This window comes from Oxyura jamaicensis, chromosome 7, assembly GCF_011077185.1.
Source record: "Oxyura jamaicensis isolate SHBP4307 breed ruddy duck chromosome 7, BPBGC_Ojam_1.0, whole genome shotgun sequence".
Taxonomy (NCBI): Eukaryota; Metazoa; Chordata; class Aves; order Anseriformes; family Anatidae; genus Oxyura; species Oxyura jamaicensis.
This window is the reverse complement of record NC_048899.1, coordinates 35,476,197-35,495,002: the sequence shown is the minus strand read 5'-3', so window position 1 is coordinate 35,495,002 and position 18,806 is coordinate 35,476,197. Positions and strand designations below refer to the sequence as shown.

The following is an 18,806-nucleotide window of genomic DNA, read 5'->3' as shown; positions in this document are numbered from 1 at the left end:
CCTGGGTTTTTCAGACATGAATTTCTGAGGCTATGACCTTCTGAAATAAAGTGGTGAGATGGCCACTCTGAAATCATGACATGTGTGAGACTATACACAACTAAAGCTTCTCTACTATATTCTTCATAGCAGATCAGACAAGTTTGAAGCTGAAATTAAATATCCCAAATAGCATATGCCCCGGAGTGGATTTCTTCATTAATATAGGCCATCCTTTTCAAGGACAACCTGACAGTCTTGTTTCTCCCTGCATATCTACTCAAGGTTTATCTTCTAGGTGAAACTAGATGTCATACTCCCTTTTGTGACATATTATCTCCTACAGCAAGCTCTGCTGATATGACTGTTTAAAATAGCACTTCCAGCCCGGGTTGCATAGCTGTAGCATTTCAAAGCACATGGGAACCGCTCTCCTTTCCTTGGGGAATTAGCTATTGTGCAAACAATGACCGAATCTGCATGCTTAAAAATTGAAAACACAAAACTGTACATTGTCATTCCACATTTAAGACTTGCAAGTAAACAAGAAGCTAAGAGAATCTACACCAAACAGTTTTTTTTAAGGCTACTCATCACTTGGAACACAAGTTTTAATTAGCTTTTGGCAAACAATTTCAGAGAAAGCCTTTCTCGTGGAAAATGTTAATTTGTCAAAACGAAATATTTTCAGGAAATATTTCAGTTCTGACAATGTGTCTAGTGGGAATTTTTCATTTTCCAATTCAGGGTGAGGAAAAAGGAAAAATGGAAAGTATAGGAAAAAGTGAAAACAAGTCAAAAAGCAACTCAGAAGCCCAGTTGTAATTACACTTAAACAGGAGGGAGCTGAAGTTCAAGTCCTCATTTCAAAGATACTTGCATCATGCCTTGGCAGATGAGTGCCCCAAGCAGCAGAGTCCAATGTTTGGAGGTAATGTCATTATCTTGAGGCTTTTTAAAAGATTTAATTTTACTTTTGATTCAGACAGAAACAAATTACTGTTGCTTTTTGTTTGTTTGTTTGTTTTTCTCTCTGCAAAATGCAGTTCTTATTATATGTCTACCCTGCTAGGAACTTTCTCATTTGGTTTCCAAGAAATAATCTATTTTAAAGAGGAATAACAATTCCATACTGTACATTGGTTATCTATTCCTCTTATTAAACCATTTTCTACTCTGCACCTGTGGGTATCCTGCAACATAATACTGAAAGTGATGATTCATTTCAGGAAGATCCCCTTTGGTTACAGAGGGATAAAGAATAAGTTTATTTAAGAGAAATCAAAATGGATTTGCCAATCAAGAACACTTGGAAGTTATCCATCAACTGGATATATAACATATGAGCAAATGGAAATTACTAAAATGTTTAAATAATGCAATTTTATCCTAAAACTGAGGAGCTTCATTCCGTCTTAGAATGGGGAAAGTGAGAGAGCAAGAGTAGTTCCTTGTTTAGGAATATGGGACTCCTGTTGGTTAGAGATTAAGAACTGCATCATGTAAATTGAAGTCTAAACCAAAAAGGAAAGAGGAAAAATAAAACAAACAAAGAAAAAGCCCCAAAAGAGAATGTTAACTTTTGTTTGCATTTAACTCGACTCAGTTCTCAACCTTTTGGGATATATGGAAGTGAAAGCAATACATGTCACTTTGGGTGAAATAGCAGTGCCTCACATTAATAGCATCAATTTGGAACAGCTCAACCCCCTCGGTATGAAACTATATAAATTATCCAGATCGAGTGAAAATGACAAACTATGTTGTAAATTGGAGGATATTACATCTTGCAAAATGATGTGGAGTATATAAGTGAATTATTATTGTTATAAATTTACTTTGGTCCAGAAATGAGCTCTGATTAGCATTTCATTTGGACACTATACAATATGGCAAGAGAGAAAAAAATCCAAGAATATCAAGCCAATTATAGTGTTCACGTGCCATCAACTTTCTGCTCCAAGAACTTTGAAAGTTAAGCCAAACCAAACCAATGTAAATTGGTGGATTTGGACATCCTTTTCATGACCACATTATCTTAGCTGGATTGTTAACAACTTATTTTGGAAATCCAATTAGGCGCAAAAAAGAGAGAGGGAGAGAGAAAGAAAGAGATGTCTTTATAGTTCTAATGTCCTGATTTTTTGAGCAATTTTCAAAGCAAATTCACTTTTAAGGGCACCTCTATCAAGAATAAAAACATCACTGCACTGCTGTCAGTGTTTCTTCACGGCAGGCTATAAATACTTAGGGAACAAGATGAAACAAAAGTTGTTCAGAGTTTCCTATCTGGTGCTGGCGTTCAAGTACAGTGGTAAAGAACATTTCTGGAAAAATATTCATTTTAATAAAGTCCAACTGCTTGCTCACTATAGGCTGACCTTCTTGTTCTTTGGAGTGGGTTTTATCAGAAATGAGTTACTGGATTTTGCCCTGGAGGGGAAGAATTACCTTATTTGCTTTATATCCCATGCTCCAACTTTTTTTTTGTTTGTTTTAATGAGGAACCTGAGAATAGCATGGGCCCACAATTAAAAATGGCAGCCAAAAACTTGATAAAGACTTCAATGGTTTCATCCTTCTAAATTTTGTAAAGGTATAAGAAATATACGAAAAGGACTTCTTCAAGAATACATCAGTTTAACACCCTAATTATATGCAAGGTTTAGCTTTCATTAAAAATTCACACAGGCTCTCCTGATAAGAAAGTTAAAAGGCAGCCAAATTCAGGTTTGGTAGGAATTCATGAACAATCAACGTGATATACACTCTGCAGAACTGCACAGAAGGTCTCAGAAGAACATTTAGTTACGAACATCTCTTGCACTCCTCCCTTTAGCCAAGGTGAAAACAACCATGCACACAGGTCACTGCCAGCTCCAGTAGCAGTTCGAGCTGGAACCAGGCAGTGCAGAAAAAAAGCACTAAAAACAGGCAAAAGAAGAGTTTAGGTGATATCCAAACAAAAGTTGTAATATGTTGTTTTTTTATACTGGTTGAAGTTGTTCTGATGCTTTATGAACTGTCTTGAATGGAATGCTCTCATTAATTCTGTTTTGGTGCAGAGAATGAATCCCTCTCCCAGATCATACTGCGTTCTGCCTAAGCTTAATGAATGTTTGACAACATCTTAAAATTGAACATATAACAGGAAATTCGGGGGGATAAGGGGAAAGTGGTAGGGGTGTTGGTTACATAGATATTTTTCTCTCTGTTTGTTTTTTTAACAAGATTTAGAACTTGAAACATATCATCTTAAATGATACGAGGTAACTTCCTGCATGGAAACCCATGAAGCTTTTACAATTAATGCATCCTGAAGTAGGTGTGGTCCCCAGGCCTGTTAGGAGTTTTATAAAAGAAACCATCGTGCTGGATTCAACAACAAAGTGAAGTACAAACTTGAAAAAAGGCATTCTTTAGTTAGTCCTTTCATTTAAAATCAGTTATGTTCAGGGCAAAAATATTGTATTTCAAAGGAGCCTATTATGCCTTCCCATAAACAGAAAGATCATACGTTTTAAAACTAAAGTATCATTATGTAATCAAGCTGTTGTATTATAAACTATTTTGTGGGCTCAGATGCCCAGGGCTATCTTTACAAATATTTCAGAGGTCATTATCAGGGTATGTTCTCCCTAAAACTATAATTCTTTCCTCCTGTTTTCATATACATCTTACCATAAATACCTGAGTTATAAACATTTTTTTTTTTTTTTTTAGTTTACTAAGGGCACAGAAATGAGGCATGAAGCCATTTAAAGAGGCAGAAGTGTGTGAATGCAGCAAACACACCAATGGCAAGCTGATGTGACTGATGAGAAAAACACCAGAAAACAGCACACAACAAAAATAGTTTTACAAAAGATCAATAATTCTATGCCATTAGAAGGAAAATCACGAAGAGTGCTAATGAATAAATTCAACATGTTAAACTTCAACACTGACAGCGCTGCATTTAGATTAGGGTACAAAAGGTACCTGGGCTTTCGGGTGAATATAGGATAAATTTATTTATTTATTTTTGTCTGACACGATGGAAATCAGAGATGAAAATGATGAGAACAACAAACCAGGCCTGAGCTACACCACAAAGACAGTAAGAACATGAAAGCATTTGCAGCGCACACATGGGATTTATTGCACATGCAATGAGGTGTGATGCAGAGGTGGCGTGAGCAGAAGGTGGTTGAACCAGCAAGCCTGGTACGCAGCTCAGGTTGATACAAGCACCAGCTTTGTTTGAACACGAGACTATTTGTGCTCAGTGGGGTTTTCAGCACTGGTGACATCTCTATCCTGCTTCTTGGGGTTGCACTGTGTGTAGTTAAGCATGCCCTTAAACTTCTGAGTAGTGGGGCTGGAGGCTGACGCCAGGATTTGCTCTGTTCTGCTGGAATGAAATTGTAACCACCCTTCTTGTGGGTGCCATACATCTGCCACGCTAGATAGCTCCACCAGCCAGACAAGAATAAACAAACCTAGGAGACTGAACAGCAGGTAATATTGGAAGTCACTCTGAAGGACAGAGAGATAATTGCTGTCATAAAAAAAAAATACAGTTTTCACTTACCAGTGATCATAATATACATGTGTTTTTCATTTGCAAATAAAATACAGAGAAATATTTCAAAATGACTAAGGTTGGAAAGAGTGGCAGAAGAGTTACTCTGATACTGTAAAAGCAGTAAGAGGGATGCGCTCGGAGCCTGGCTAGACTGACCTCGGTCCCAGACAGTCTACTTAAATAATTAATTCACGACTCTATGAACAAATAATTCAGAGCAAAATATAATTAATCTTAATCAGCATGGTTTCATGGAAATCAGGGCCCTGTCTAGCAAACTTGTTGCATCTCTTTGAAAGACTGGATTTTTGACAGGTCTGGATGATAAAGACAATGGTGTTGAAATAGTATATTTGGCTTTCCAAAATGCTTTTGACTCAGTACCACATGACATTTTGATTAAAGCACTTGCATTTTATGGAATTAACAGGGCATATATTACATGGATTAAAAACTGGCTCAATGACAGACCTCAAAATGTGGTAGTTAATGGGAGATATCAGTTAACAAGGTCATAACTGGAAGAGTTTGCAAGAGTGGAGCTCTCAATCCAGTGCCATCTAATACCTTTATCAGAGACGTGAGCAACAATAAAAAATCTCTCTTGGCAAAGTAAACAGATGACACAAAGATCAGGGAGGTATTAAATAATGATGAGGACAGGTGAAGTTACAGAAGGTCTGAATTGCCACCTTAAATGGTCTCAGTCCAGTAAAATAAGTTTTCATATGGAAAAACACAGGGCACACCCAGCACTCTGGACATAGGTTGGCAAGGACTTTGGGGTTCTTTTAGATACCAGCTGAACAGAACCTCACAGTTCAATTCTACAGCAAAGAGGACTAATGTGATCCCTTGAATTATAGAAAGAGGAATATCAAAGAGAAGGAGGGAAGAGACCGCACCTCTCCATGCACTGCAAACAGGATCTCCAGTAGAGCAGTGTATTTGATATTGGCAAATGAAACACAAAATACATTCATTGTATTAAAGAGAGGATGGAAAGATGACCTCTCTGTAGGTACTTTTCACATGTTTTGCAGTCACTGGACTCATGACCTCAGAACTGCAGTTGCAGGACCTCTGGTAGGCAAGCCCAAACTGAAAGTAGGATGAACAAGGTCTTCTTTTTTCTATTACTTCAAGACTGCATCAGATTTTAGTAGACACAAGGGTATAGGGGGAAAGAAGGAAGGGAATAATTGTACTAGCTCTTAACAAGCTAAGAAATGAGACTATAGGAGGTGTCTGACATGAGGTTTGGTGAATCTCTTTAGGAAATTAGCTAATGAGAAATAATCCTATGTTTGACTGCAATAATATCAAGAAGATGAGGGGCATTCCTACATAAAAAGAAAATCTCATTTTTTCTTGCAGTAATAACTTCAAGATGCAATGAAAGGAGAAAAGCTTGACTAAGATCTTATTGTTTTCAAGACCCTGTAGAAACTGTTTAATGGAAGCAATTACAACTCTGAATATGAGCATTACATACTGAGAATAAGTAACAAGTGAATATGATGGATGATATACTTTATTCTGTTTCATATCACTTGATGGTAGAATTTCTATTTGGATATTTATATACAAATAAATAAGGGTAGCGACAGTACAGCGCGAGTGCAATTTAAACTAGCACACAGTTCACTGCTATGCAGGGCTGCTGTTTAATGCCTAAATCAAGCTCACTCTGTCTCCGTCTTCTTCTCTATTGTGTTTCTCTGTCTTTGACATTCAAGAAGTTTATGGTTTAAAAACCCCAGGAACAAGAAGATGTACTCAGAAGGCTCCCTGAAACAAGAAATAAATAAATAAAAAAAAAAAAAAAAAAAAAGAAAACACTAGGCTTTGAAGCTACTTGTTTTGAATGAAACCATTGAACATGTAGCGTGCTCACTGTAATTTTGCCGTTACTTCCAATATATACTTTTGCCATTCCGATAGTCCTGTTTCTTGCAGCTAAACAAAGTGACCTCATTGTTTTCCACTGTATTTTCTTTTAAACATTGGCTGGGATGATTGAGATTCAGGAATGTGGGAAAATGGATTCCCAAGCCACGTCCATCCCCTTTAATTCTGAGCTGTAATTTTTGGCTTGGCTTGAATCACAGTCATCACATTTCAGTCTGAATCTCTCTGTAAAGTGATCTTTCTTAAACATTTCTTTCACTCATCATGGGATCAGAAACAAAGCCATTCTAGTCTTTCAGCGAAACACTTACAAACGTCTTTTTACAGCGACTCACAAGAGCTGAATTTCCTTTAAAAATGTTTGAAAAAGAGGAGGTTTTCATTGCCTGATTGTCCTCTTTGTGAATCTTGTCATCTGTATGCCATGAGCTACAGCTATTTTAATCTGTTTTTGTTTGCAATCCATTTGGTGTCCGCCCAAGAAAATGCAGGTGATTCTAATTAACTTACTGCTGAAGATGTGGAAAAATCTCAATTGTGCTACAGAAAATTATACACTTAAAACCTTCCCTCTATTATTTATAACGGCTTATTAATGAAAATGATTACATGAATACATTTACCACCTGATTCATCTTTGTTCAATTTTTAAATCAACAAGGTTTATGCTAAAGGGGAAAAATCCCTACCAAATACAGACCTCGAGTGCACACATCACTCACTGGTTTAAATGGAATGGCAGTTAAAAAGAAATAACATCGTCTTACTCGATGCAACACAGTACAATATCTGAAATTAGCAAATGTTTGGAAGTATCCATTCTCTCTCTGTAATACATTAGTATTTAATTTTGTGGATTTTTTTTTTAATTTGTTTGTTTGTTTTCTATTTCAATACCTCCTTCACCACTCCTAGTTGCTCACACTTGATTTATCTGAAAAAAATAGAGTATCTATGGTTCCCTGCTACTTTATCAAATATACTTTTCTCTCTCTCTCTCTCTCTCTCTCTCTCTCTCTCTCTCTCTTTTTTTTTTTTCTTTTCCTGCTTGCCCAAATCTTCTTTCAGGAGTATCAGACGTCTTCAAAAGCTGAATGGTCCTTCACCAGCAATCCTTTCTCTTAGGATACAAGCAGCTTCATGTTCCCAGAGATGTGCAGCTTACACTTACCCATGTGGCATCGTGGCCATATGGCACTATGGGGGTTGACAGAAGGGGATTTCAGGTAGAGAGGTCTGAGACATTTTTATGAGGGTCACTAAATACTTTAAAGACTTTAAAGACTTTAAATACTAGCACTGATTTTTCTTTTCTGGTAGGTAAAGCTGCTAATAGCAGTTAACTACCTCCCATTAGTTAGTATTCCTATTATTCCATGCCATGCAATATCTGCTATATATATACAATGTAGTCTAATATGAATGTGATGACAATATGGATAATGTGGTTTATTTTGGGGGAGAATTAAAACCTTAATAAAGGTTATCATTTCAGGAGAAGCTGCTGATGGAAAACTCATCCACCATCTGACATGCTCAGAACAGCTGGGGATGTAATGTTGAGTGGAGGGGAGAAGAGAGCCAAGGTATTTTGTGTGTTCAAGAAATATATACAACGCTGCCATTTCTTACATCCCAGCTGTGCCTGTTAACTTCTGGAAACATGTAGAGCTCAGCAATAAAGCATACTTGACTGATACTTACTGCAATGTGCATTATAAGACATTTTCTGTCGCACATTATGTTCTGAAAGAGTTAAGTAACATGAAAAATACAGGCTCAAGATTATATCTGTCATGGATGAAAATACTACATTTATGCCTCATTGTAATCCATTCATTGGTTTATGGACCCTGAGCCCTCCAGGGAGTGTCACAACTCCACATGATACTGCTGAGAGCTGTATTTTGCTTTTGGATTTCTGATTTAGCTGAAAGAAGTTTAAAAACACATGTAGCCTGACAACTCCCTATTGGCTACACAACTGAGGAGGGTCAAGAGCATAAACTATTCCAGCAGAAGCCAGCTGTAACTTATGCTCACTAAACTGGCTGAGGATCTGCTTGTTACAGACAGTAGCATACGAGAAATTTATGCATTTTGCTAAATCCTCCCACTTTGGTTAAACTGTGCTTCATTTAGGGATCCATCATCACCAACATCATGCCTGTGTTTTTTGAGCAGCGTCAGAATACTAAGGGAAATGGCACTTGGGGGGTCTAACTCCTCGCTTAGGACTATATGGGACTTTCAGTCAGGTCCACTGACATCAGTAGGAACTGTGGTTAAAAGCTAAGGGACAGACACAGTTCTCCAAACATCCCTTACTCCCAATGCTGATTTTAAAGATAATTTAGTGCACAGTAGGGACAGTCTTTCCACATCTTTCACAATAGTGAGAGATTAAAATAGACCTCGGCAATGTCACCTCCCCATCCTGACCAGCACTGCTGCTGATGGGACTTTTAACGGTTGCAAGTGGAAGAACCATACATTTGGGCACACAAAACCTTCAGCCAAAATGGGTAAGGAGTTTGCATTTTCTGGACAGTAGGACCTTTTCTTGGCAGATTTGTTTGTTTGTTTGTTTGAAGGATAGTGACAGGGATAGGAAATTTAGGATGGAATAGAGATGTTTAGGATAGAAATCTGAAGTCACAGGACAGTTTCTTTCATCATTCTTTTTTTTTTTTTTTCTTTTTTTTTTTTTTTTTTTCTTTCAATGTAGTTGAGGAGTCCAGATAGGCCCAGTATTCTTCTCTCTAACAGCCCCATTTTTACCTGACAGCTACGCTCCGTTCAAGCTTAAATGTCTCAGAGCTATCTGTCTCGCTGTCTCCAGGAGCAGGTCCTGCCTAACCATTTGTGGGCACTTCCTACAGCCGTGGTGCTTTGCTGTTTCGTGGATGTGAACACAGTTTATCTGCTGTAGTCCAACAACGGTTAAAGAAACATCAGCTAGGCACTTGACAGCACTTGTTCCATTGCATAACACAGAAGGCTGGATATGTTTTGTATGGTTAGAAATTAGACCAGCTCAATATTTCTAACAGAAGGATTATGCTAGCAGAACAGGGCGCTAAAAATGGAGTTTGGGCTCTTGTGTGCAGCTGGTAACAGTTTTACTTTTAATATAAGATTGTAGGCGTCTATCTTTCTATTTGCCTTTTATCTCTAAGTGGGAGAAAACATTTAAAAATTAAATTCTTTACCCTATGGTACACTATCAGACACCTTTGGGTGTTACAGTCCATGCCTGTGTGGAAAACTCAGAGGCTTTCTTGGAAGATAAGTGGAGATATGGCTATTCTTAGCATTGCATATCTGGCTAACATATAAATGTGATAATTCAAAGGTGTGTGTGTGTATGTATATGCATAGATAGCTTCTAACTCATGAATATCTTTCCCAGTATACATTTCATGCATTTAAAGACACACTAATGATTAAGATCATGGGGTTCCACTGAACTCCTACACCTTCTTCTGTGTGCTAGACCTCTAGTCTGCAAATTCCTTCAATAAGTGAACAAAATTGTTCTGTTTTTGCAAAAAATCATATTTAGCAAACATGACTTGACAAATACAACTGTCACTATTAAACGGTGACACTAAGCAGGAATATGTCAAAAGACTGAAACATTGATTTTAATATGACACAAGCCTATCGTGCTTACATATTTTTCCATTATTTTTTCCTCTTAGCTGCAGGACTTTACAGTCCTGTATTTTATTTCTCCTGTCATATGGGACATTAAGTGTCCCAAACAGGCTCAGGTCACATAAAGACTTTTTCTGCCTCCATTTAATCTGGACAAAATCTGAATTGTCACCAAAGCAACATTAGGTAAGAAATGCAGTCAGGAGATCTACTGAGATCACAGAAATCCTGAAGTGGGTTACAAACAGTGGTAAGTATAAAAACTTAAGAAATTAGTGCATACTTCACTACTTTGACAGAAGCCACTCCATAGGTTAAGTATAGTCTGAAATGGAACAAATTACTATCTGTTTTGAGATATTAAAATAATAATAATAACACAAGGAGATATGAAAAACATAACTGAAATGTACCTGAGACATGCAAAGAATAAAGAAAAAATACTGACTTCTGAGAAGAAACAAGATGAGCTGCTGGCAACATAATGTACCAGATATGTTAGCTGACTTCTCAGTGAAGTAAAGGCATAAATATCAGTATCATTTGATATTTTTAAGGAAGATAATTATTTTAAAATTTGAGGTTATGGGAAGGATTTTGATTTGTATCATTGCCTTTGTATCTTAATTTTGACTGCAAGATGGAATGATGTAAGGAAGGTGGAAATCCAATCTCAGCTCTCTTACTAGGGTTCACACAGATCCGCTGGTATTTCTGAAGACTTGGAAAGAAGAAGTTGGCATACAGTGTTTTCCATATCTAATTTCCTTCTTCAGTGAAAATTCCAGTAATCATTAACAACATTTACTACAGAGACATCCAAGACAATTCCAAAGTTTCTAGCACAGACTCTTACTGTAAGCCGTGCTCTTTGTATTTTTAATATATGACATATCAGAAAACAAAAATGCAAGTGAAATAAAGATAATAAAGGAAAACTTTATGAACAATTTCTGGAGTGCAAATCCAGATGCTTCTCAAACATTATATCATGACCACTTGCAAAATACCTAAAGAGAACCTCTCTTTGCTAAGTGATGGTAGAAGTGCACCTAAACATAAAGCTCCATTAGCCACCACGGTGAGGATAGCCCTGCAGGTCACAGATCCGGGCATTAAATAAAGCAGTTTGTGAGCTCCTCTGTTTTAGTGGTAAAGCAGGAAAACCTGAATACCTAAAGAGCACCCTTTCTAGAATCTGTTACCTTTCTGTTTGGATTAAGGTCTGGTTTATGGGTTAGCCGGGCTAGAGAATTGGAATGATTTTATTTTCAATAGTTAATTGGTTACAGTAGATGCTCAGCTTGTTTAAAGCTTAGTTTATAACCTCAGTGAAAGCAATTTTCATTAGAAGAGGTTTTATCTTATCTTCCCACTAAGGTTTATTAAAACTATGTAGCACCTGATAATTTAACACCAACTGAGTGACTGCTGAATTCTCCCCTCGCTCTGCCTGCCTGTCTCATACACACACACACACAAACACAGGAATGCTTCTCGACTGCCAAACTATGTGCCAAGATTTTGTTCAATTTAATCTCAATCATATGAGTTAGAGAACCATGAAACAAAGTTTCTACCAAGTACGCTGACAGATTTTTAGTTCTAGTGGCTCCACAGGGCATCACTACAACTACAGTAAGAAACTTTTCTTATTAAAGATTTTTGAGCTGATCCGTTTTCCATTTAAGTCAACATGAGCAATATCACCATAAAGAACTCAACACTTGCTAACTGATACCATACACTCATCAAAATTATTTCACTTCTAAGTAAACAAAAAGTTGTGGTACCTCCAACACCATTGTGTGGTTGCTGCTGGCACAGGAAAGCCATGTGGTGGCAGCTACTCTGGTGTGCTATGTCACGTAACACCATGTCAGTTCAGGACTGACAAATCTAAACATATGGTTTGAAATATTGGGGGAAATATTTCCTGGGGAGATGGGGTGAAGAGGCAGGGAATAGCTACTCTCTGTCTTTTGAGGAGTTTTTTTGTGTTTTCTGAGCAAAGAGATCTAGAAGAAGACTCGTTGCTTTGCTCTTGCTTTGGAGGGGTCCGTGGTGATTTTAAGAGCCTCAGTATTATACCTGAAAATGGTCCACAGTCTGGGCAACTCACCAAGTTTTTGTTCTTTGTTTTGAAATCCTGAGAGAAAATCTGGATATTTACATTTCTGATCCAAATATATTAAGTTTAAAGCTCTGATCCAACAAAACACATTGACCACAAAATGGGACTTACTCAGGTTCTTAAAAAGAAGCCTGTACCTATTTTTGTGGACTGATCTCAGTAAATCAGGAAGTATGGAATGAAATATATCAATTACAGAGTCGAACAAACATGAGAAAGCAGTTCCTAATGGCAATATCTGTTTCCCGAGAATCTGAACTGTTTCAAATGTATCACCTCTGGCACCAGCAAAAAAGGTGCCTGAAGGAATCACTGAGAGCTGGATCCGGCTGCCTGCAGCTATTCAGGACCGAAGCAATACGGTTCTGCTGTGTTATAAAACAAAATGGCCACATTTTGCTCTCATTTACATATATGTCATTCCACTCAAACCAGTGAGCATTGTTTGTCTGCGTGAAGACAAAAAGAAGTTGTTTTGCTGTATAATTACATCCATGATCTGTGAGGATCCTGATTAAAATAAAGCAATCTGCGGAGTGAATATACAACCGGAGGTCTTTACAAGACATGTTAATTCCGGGGCCGATTATCATGCAGGAACAAATTTAGGGGCGATTTAGTTCTTAGATTGCTAGCAAGATCAACTTCATAAATTCAGAGGAGTAAAAGGAACTAAAAAATCTTCTCTTAAAGAAGAGAAAACCTTAACATAAACTCTCCCTTTTAAGCTGGTCTTACTTTGCCCTCTGCCTTGCTCCTGAAGCATTCTGTTGGTACAATTTCTCTCACTTAGGTATCAATCCCATTAGGCTGCTATATTATATGGTTAAAACATTGATGTAACACAAGCTGCTACAGCAAATAATTGAAGTAATAAAATACAACTGCAGTTATTTGCTCTCTTGAATTGCAGGCAGAAAAAAAGGAGAAGGGATTTTTTTAAACTGACCCCATAGTGTTACATACAGACAGCAAAACTTTTTTTTTTTTTTTTTTTTTTTTTTTTTCCCTCTTTTTTTGCAGTAAAACTTTTTAAAAAAATAGTGGGGTTGTTGTAACTTTTTTTTTTTTTTTTTTTTTTTAAGCAGGAAAAGCAGTTAGTCTACATTGTGGAATTATGCCTTCATGATTTTCTTTAAAATCCATAAATTTATTTTAAGGAGCAGGAATGATGAAAGAATCTGAATGTAAAATTACCTTTGTTTTTTTTTCCCCTAATAGAACATAATGGACTTATTTTTTTATGTATTTTTTATTTTCCTTGTGAGCATCTCTGGGCCAGACTCACTTTGTCAAGCGTTAGCCCAAAGTGTTCCGTTAATGGCTGAAGTGGAGTTTGACTAAATGGGGTTTGCGGCAGAAATAGTGCCAGATCCTTGCCTGTGACAGTATGTGTACTACACTGAGGCACACTGCCTCATATCCTCAGTTTATTCAGAACCTCAATGTATTCAGGAGGAAAAGGGGAATTTTTTGTCTTTTTTTTTTTTAAATTTTTATTTTTTATTTTTAATCATTTTTATGGCTAGGATGTGGATATCCTCAAATGTGAACTTTCCTGAAGCTGACTAGGGGCTATGTCAGGACCTTCATGTTCTCATTGGCATGGGGTAAGCGCCAGAGATAGTCAGCTGGTTTTAAATTTCTCTAGACTTTGTTTCAGCATGAAGACATGTCAACTGTTTGATTTACAAAGTGTATTAACATTATTTTAATATCTAGAAAATGTTGTTTGATTCTTTCTTATTTCACAGGTTAAGTGGTTTATTTTATTTATTAAGCCTATTGAAAAAGATTTTATGGAAAATTCTGAAGACAAAATGCCATTTCCTTCTACATGTTCACTAATAGATATATTATACAATGCTAGAAAAAGGCAAAAGGCCAAGCTCATCTCTGGTGTAATTCCAGTAAAAGCAATAAAATTACACAAGGCATGAATTTGGCCCAGGCACTGTAAATGTTACTCTGGTGCACACTGAGTGTCTGCTTGTTTTTACTGGCAAGGCTTAAAATACAAATCCCCCCTTTTTCATAGAAATGGATACATTTCTCTGGAACAGATTAATCAATGAAACAGGTATCAGGTAACTATGACAAAGACAGCAACTGGTTCAAGTGCCTGCCTTTTTTTTTTCTTTCTTTTTCTTCTTCTGACTAGCTTACAGTCGCTGCTCTCGGAATTTTTAGATATATATTTATTTTCTCTTCTTGCATTGTCATTGCAAGACTTTTCTTTCTTTTTTTTTCTTTCTTTTTTTTTTTTTTTTTTCTGTTGCCTCCTTTTGTCTAATTTGTCTTGTCTGCTCTTCCGTGATGCTTCCTGTTGACACTTCTCGATATTTTTTCTGACTCGGAATGTGGCTTTCTAGCAGACACAGAGGCCCCAGAGTGAATACCCTTCAGAGCCAATTCTGACTTGGACCTTGCACAACGCTATTAACTGGCTCTTGCTCGAAGAAAGGTGGCTGTAGCGGGATTGCCTGAGCCCGAAGACAGAACGGGTCAGGGAAAGCTTGCCAATATGTGTGCACTAAATTCAACCGCTCTTAATTTCTGCTCAGAAGAAGAAGAAAAACACAAAAACATTTTAAATCACAAACTTGCAAGGGCTTTTCTCAGAACTTGGTTGTTTTACATTGCATTCGTCTGTATGTTTAAGTTTGTGCTTGCTGGCCACTTTAAAGTAAACATAGTTCAATGCCCTCAGAAACAGTTTTCCTCAGCCCACTAGAATTCCCTGGAAAAAAGCTTTATCTGCTGAACTGCTGGATATTTTTGTGTTTGTGTAATTTTTTTTTATCAGCTTTTTTTTTTTTTTCTTTTTTTTTCTTTTTTTTTCTTTTTTATTCGATGCTTATAAAAGTTGGGAGCAGAAGCCCTGTTGGAACAAGATAGAATCATAAAAGACTTCAGGAATCTCATCACAACCTAAACAGTACAAATTGCACATTCTTCATGGAAGTATTAGCTTTTAGTGCGTGCCTGGATCCAAGTATAATAGATTATCCCAAAGTGGGAAAGAATGAACAGTACAAAATTAGCAGAACTGGGAGCTCAGATCATTTGATGGAGCAATCTGATCTCTGTACTTTCAGGGTACTGAATGCTAAAGCCACTGGAAACAATATGTAAAATTATATCAGAGTAAGCAAGGAAGCATGTGTAGGCCTGGGAGAAGGAAAAAAGTTTGGACAATACCTTCCTAGAGGAGAATAAGTATTGAAATTCAGTGAATGAGCTTGTAGGAAACAAACTACTATTCATGAACAATTTCTTGCTCTGAAGATAGAAATATGGAATGCTAAAAGTTATGACAGAGAGAAAATACAAATAAAATACTTTTCAATGGTTGTGCAGGGGCCAGCTGCTGTGGGAGAGTAACCCTGCACTGAGACAGAAACACAAAGCTGCCCTGTGAGCAGGATAGGTTTCCTGAGGCTGTCCTTCTCAAAGAAACCTTGCCAGAATGTGTCCTTTATGGCACCGCCTGATGGGTTTGGTCTAACAGTGCTGGGAAGCAGCTCAGGAACACCATAGAGTTAGAAGAAGCTCGAGGATGGTGGTGAGCACACTCTGGAAAACTACCCCGTATGTTCCAGCGGCCTCCTTCGGGTCCTCAGGAATGGGACTGAAGTATTCTAAAGTAACAAATACATTTAAAAGTATTGCTTAAGCTAAATGCACCCTGGAGGCACATGTCGCTGAACACAAATCTAATAATATGGAGTATCACAGCACATGCCAATAAACTGTTAGAGGTTGTATAGAGTGGTTATTAATACATACGTTGGCAGCACGGCCTCTTGTCTCCTGGCATCCCCACTGCACTCCAATAACCTACTCAGTACACCAGCCCAAAAGGAGTGATCCCAGCAAGGGAGTCATCAGTGTTAGGAGCTGGCTGGGATTTTTTTTTCAAGTCTTACGCAGTGTTTTCTTCCATTAGAAAATGAGAGAGTGTGAAATGTTTTTTTATACTCTCTCTCTCTCTCTTTTTTTTTTTTTCTTAGCTATGTAAATATATTCATAATACTTTATATTTTTAAAACTCATTTCCTCTTTGCTTAATTCCTTAAGATAAGTGAACCCTCCCCTATGTAAACGTCCTACCAGAATACTGACTACCTTTTAAGCAGTATATGATTTAGAAGGTAATTTTTTACTATTTTTTATATATGTGTGTATATATATATAGGTTCTAAAGTGCTTTTAGCTGCACTTTAGTATTTAGATTAAGAGATAAAAATGATGAAAGGGACACAACCTTCTGTCATTGGCATGGCATTTGGGAGGGGAGGTAGTTTAAAACATCATTTCTATCTTAATTTTTCTTCATCATGATGACTATTTATTTACTACATCCCATAAGGTGCTTTGTCTTTGTTCAAGACATTTTCTTTCTTAAACATTGAATATTCTGGGGTCTGGGACTCTGTGTGTGAGTGCACTGCTACACACGATGACATTATGACTAGTCAAGTTGTAGGCTTGGACGTCAAAGCCAAACTGATTATTGATTTTAGGTGCTTTGAGGTGTTGAACTCTGGACGCCTTTTAAGAAATCTGATTATCAAGTTAAAACTTTTCTCCCAACTGTGTCCTGTGAAAACTGCACAGCCAAACTCCCAGTGCCCAGTGGTCACTCCTGAAGCCTTGCTGGAGCTCCCAGCCTGACCGCAGCAGATCTCCCCCAACCCAGGCCGAGAGCTCTGCGCTCAGGGATTTTGTCGCTGCTCTTATTTAACATGATTTGTTCACTGGGGCTCAGAGCAATGAAACCCAGTAAATAATACATTGGCCAAACAGAGAAGATAACAAAAGGAAATAGTTAAGGTACTATAATAATTTTAGCCATTCTTTTTTTCAGGTCACTATAATCTGCCCAAAGATAACTAATTGTTCAAAGTAAACATTCCACTCCAACCACAAAAGGAATCCATTACACAAACATATAATTCACAGTCATTTTTAGTGGGTTGTAAACAGTTTGGAATGAGCATAAAATGGGACAAAAATCAAAGTGAGCATTTAGAAATGAAAAAGTGTTTGCTACAAAAGGTCAGTCCCTTTACTTGGCAAACTATGTAGAAAAGCCTGGGAAAATGTTGAACACACAAGCAGTAAGGGAATTTTAAAGCCAACAACCTCCCTGTTTCTTTAAACAGACATCGGAACCTATAACTGGATCCTGTCAAACAAACGACAGCAAAAAAACATAACAGCTGCTAAGAAGTAAAGTTGAAAGATAAAGTTTTCTAAGCTAAGAACCTTCTCAGAAGTGGACTAAAGGTCTTTCTTAAATCTTTAAGCAAGGTTATGGATCCCAGGGTGGCTTTTAGGCATCGAATCAAATATGTAATTTTGTGTATCATTCCTGTCAGAGCATCCTGTGCTCCAAGAAAAGCAACAGAAAACAATGTCTGCAATGTCCAGCTTAGAATGAAAACTCTACCTGTAATCACCAGCCTTGCTGCCTGCAGTGTCATTTCTCAAGTCATTTAGGCTGATTTGAGAACACTAACTCGGATGCGGGAACAGAGAGAGAAAATGAAGGACATTTCAAAAGAGAGATGAAAGTTAAATTATATTTCCCTGGAGCATTAGTACTGTATTTCTTTACAAAATCTAAGTACACTGGATACCACCGATAGGTTTAAGATACTGACTGCTCAGGGTGTTCATTTACTCTGCTATTAGATACACGGGCAAATGATCATCCCTGGAAGAGAGCTGAATATCAGGCTGTTTTCACATGGTAAAACTTTACTAGGAGAAACACTGGATGGCTTTTTGTATAGGTAGACTGATATTTTTATTTTTATATGTGTTCTACTCATGCCTTTCGCTTATTTAAAAAAATGCAAAAAAAATGCCAGGACTTTTAAAGCGTCACGAATAACAAAATAAATAGGTGACTCAAGAAATGACTGGAAATCATATCTGCAGCACCACTGGTCTTGTAATGGGCCCCACCCTTGGCAGAGTGCACAGCATGTGGATTACAGAGCAGCGGGGATTGTCCCAGGCTCTCCTTGCCGCACTGCTCATCTCCGCGGGGGCTGGTGCTACCTATCGGATGGCTGCTGGGGACAAGGCCAAGCATGGAGTGAAAAAGGCAGGTCAACAGGTCAGTAGAAATCGGGGCTCATCTGAGGCAGGTGTTGATGGCAAACTAACAGAATACACGAGGGGAAACAAAACAAAACAAAACAAACCACGGATACATGGTTCTGTGAAAAATTTCCCCTTCAAGTGCCCTGAGAAAGGAGAAAGTGGAGATATGGTAGAAATCTTTGAGTGGCGACTGTATTTCTTCAGTCTAACCACGGCATGGTACAAAACTATTCCCTTCCCAGGTCACATCAGATACACGACTGATTTTTCTGTCAAGGATATTGCATTAAATGCCAGGGTGCAACACGCTTTGCCAAGATATCGCTGACTTTAGTGGCACAGGCCTGTGCATTTAAATGCTTCAAGCAAGAATTTGATCAAAAATTGTGAACGAATAAATAATACAGGAAGAATGAAGAGAAAAAAAAAAAAAAAAAA

At 37.6% G+C, this 18,806-nt stretch overlaps 1 protein-coding gene across 4 annotated transcripts in view; it reads right to left on the bottom strand.

Annotated features, from left to right (window-relative positions):
* Positions 1-18,806, bottom strand: part of ARHGAP15 (Rho GTPase activating protein 15) — a 332,778-nt gene that overhangs the window by 106,244 nt on the left and 207,728 nt on the right. The window lies entirely within an intron of this gene.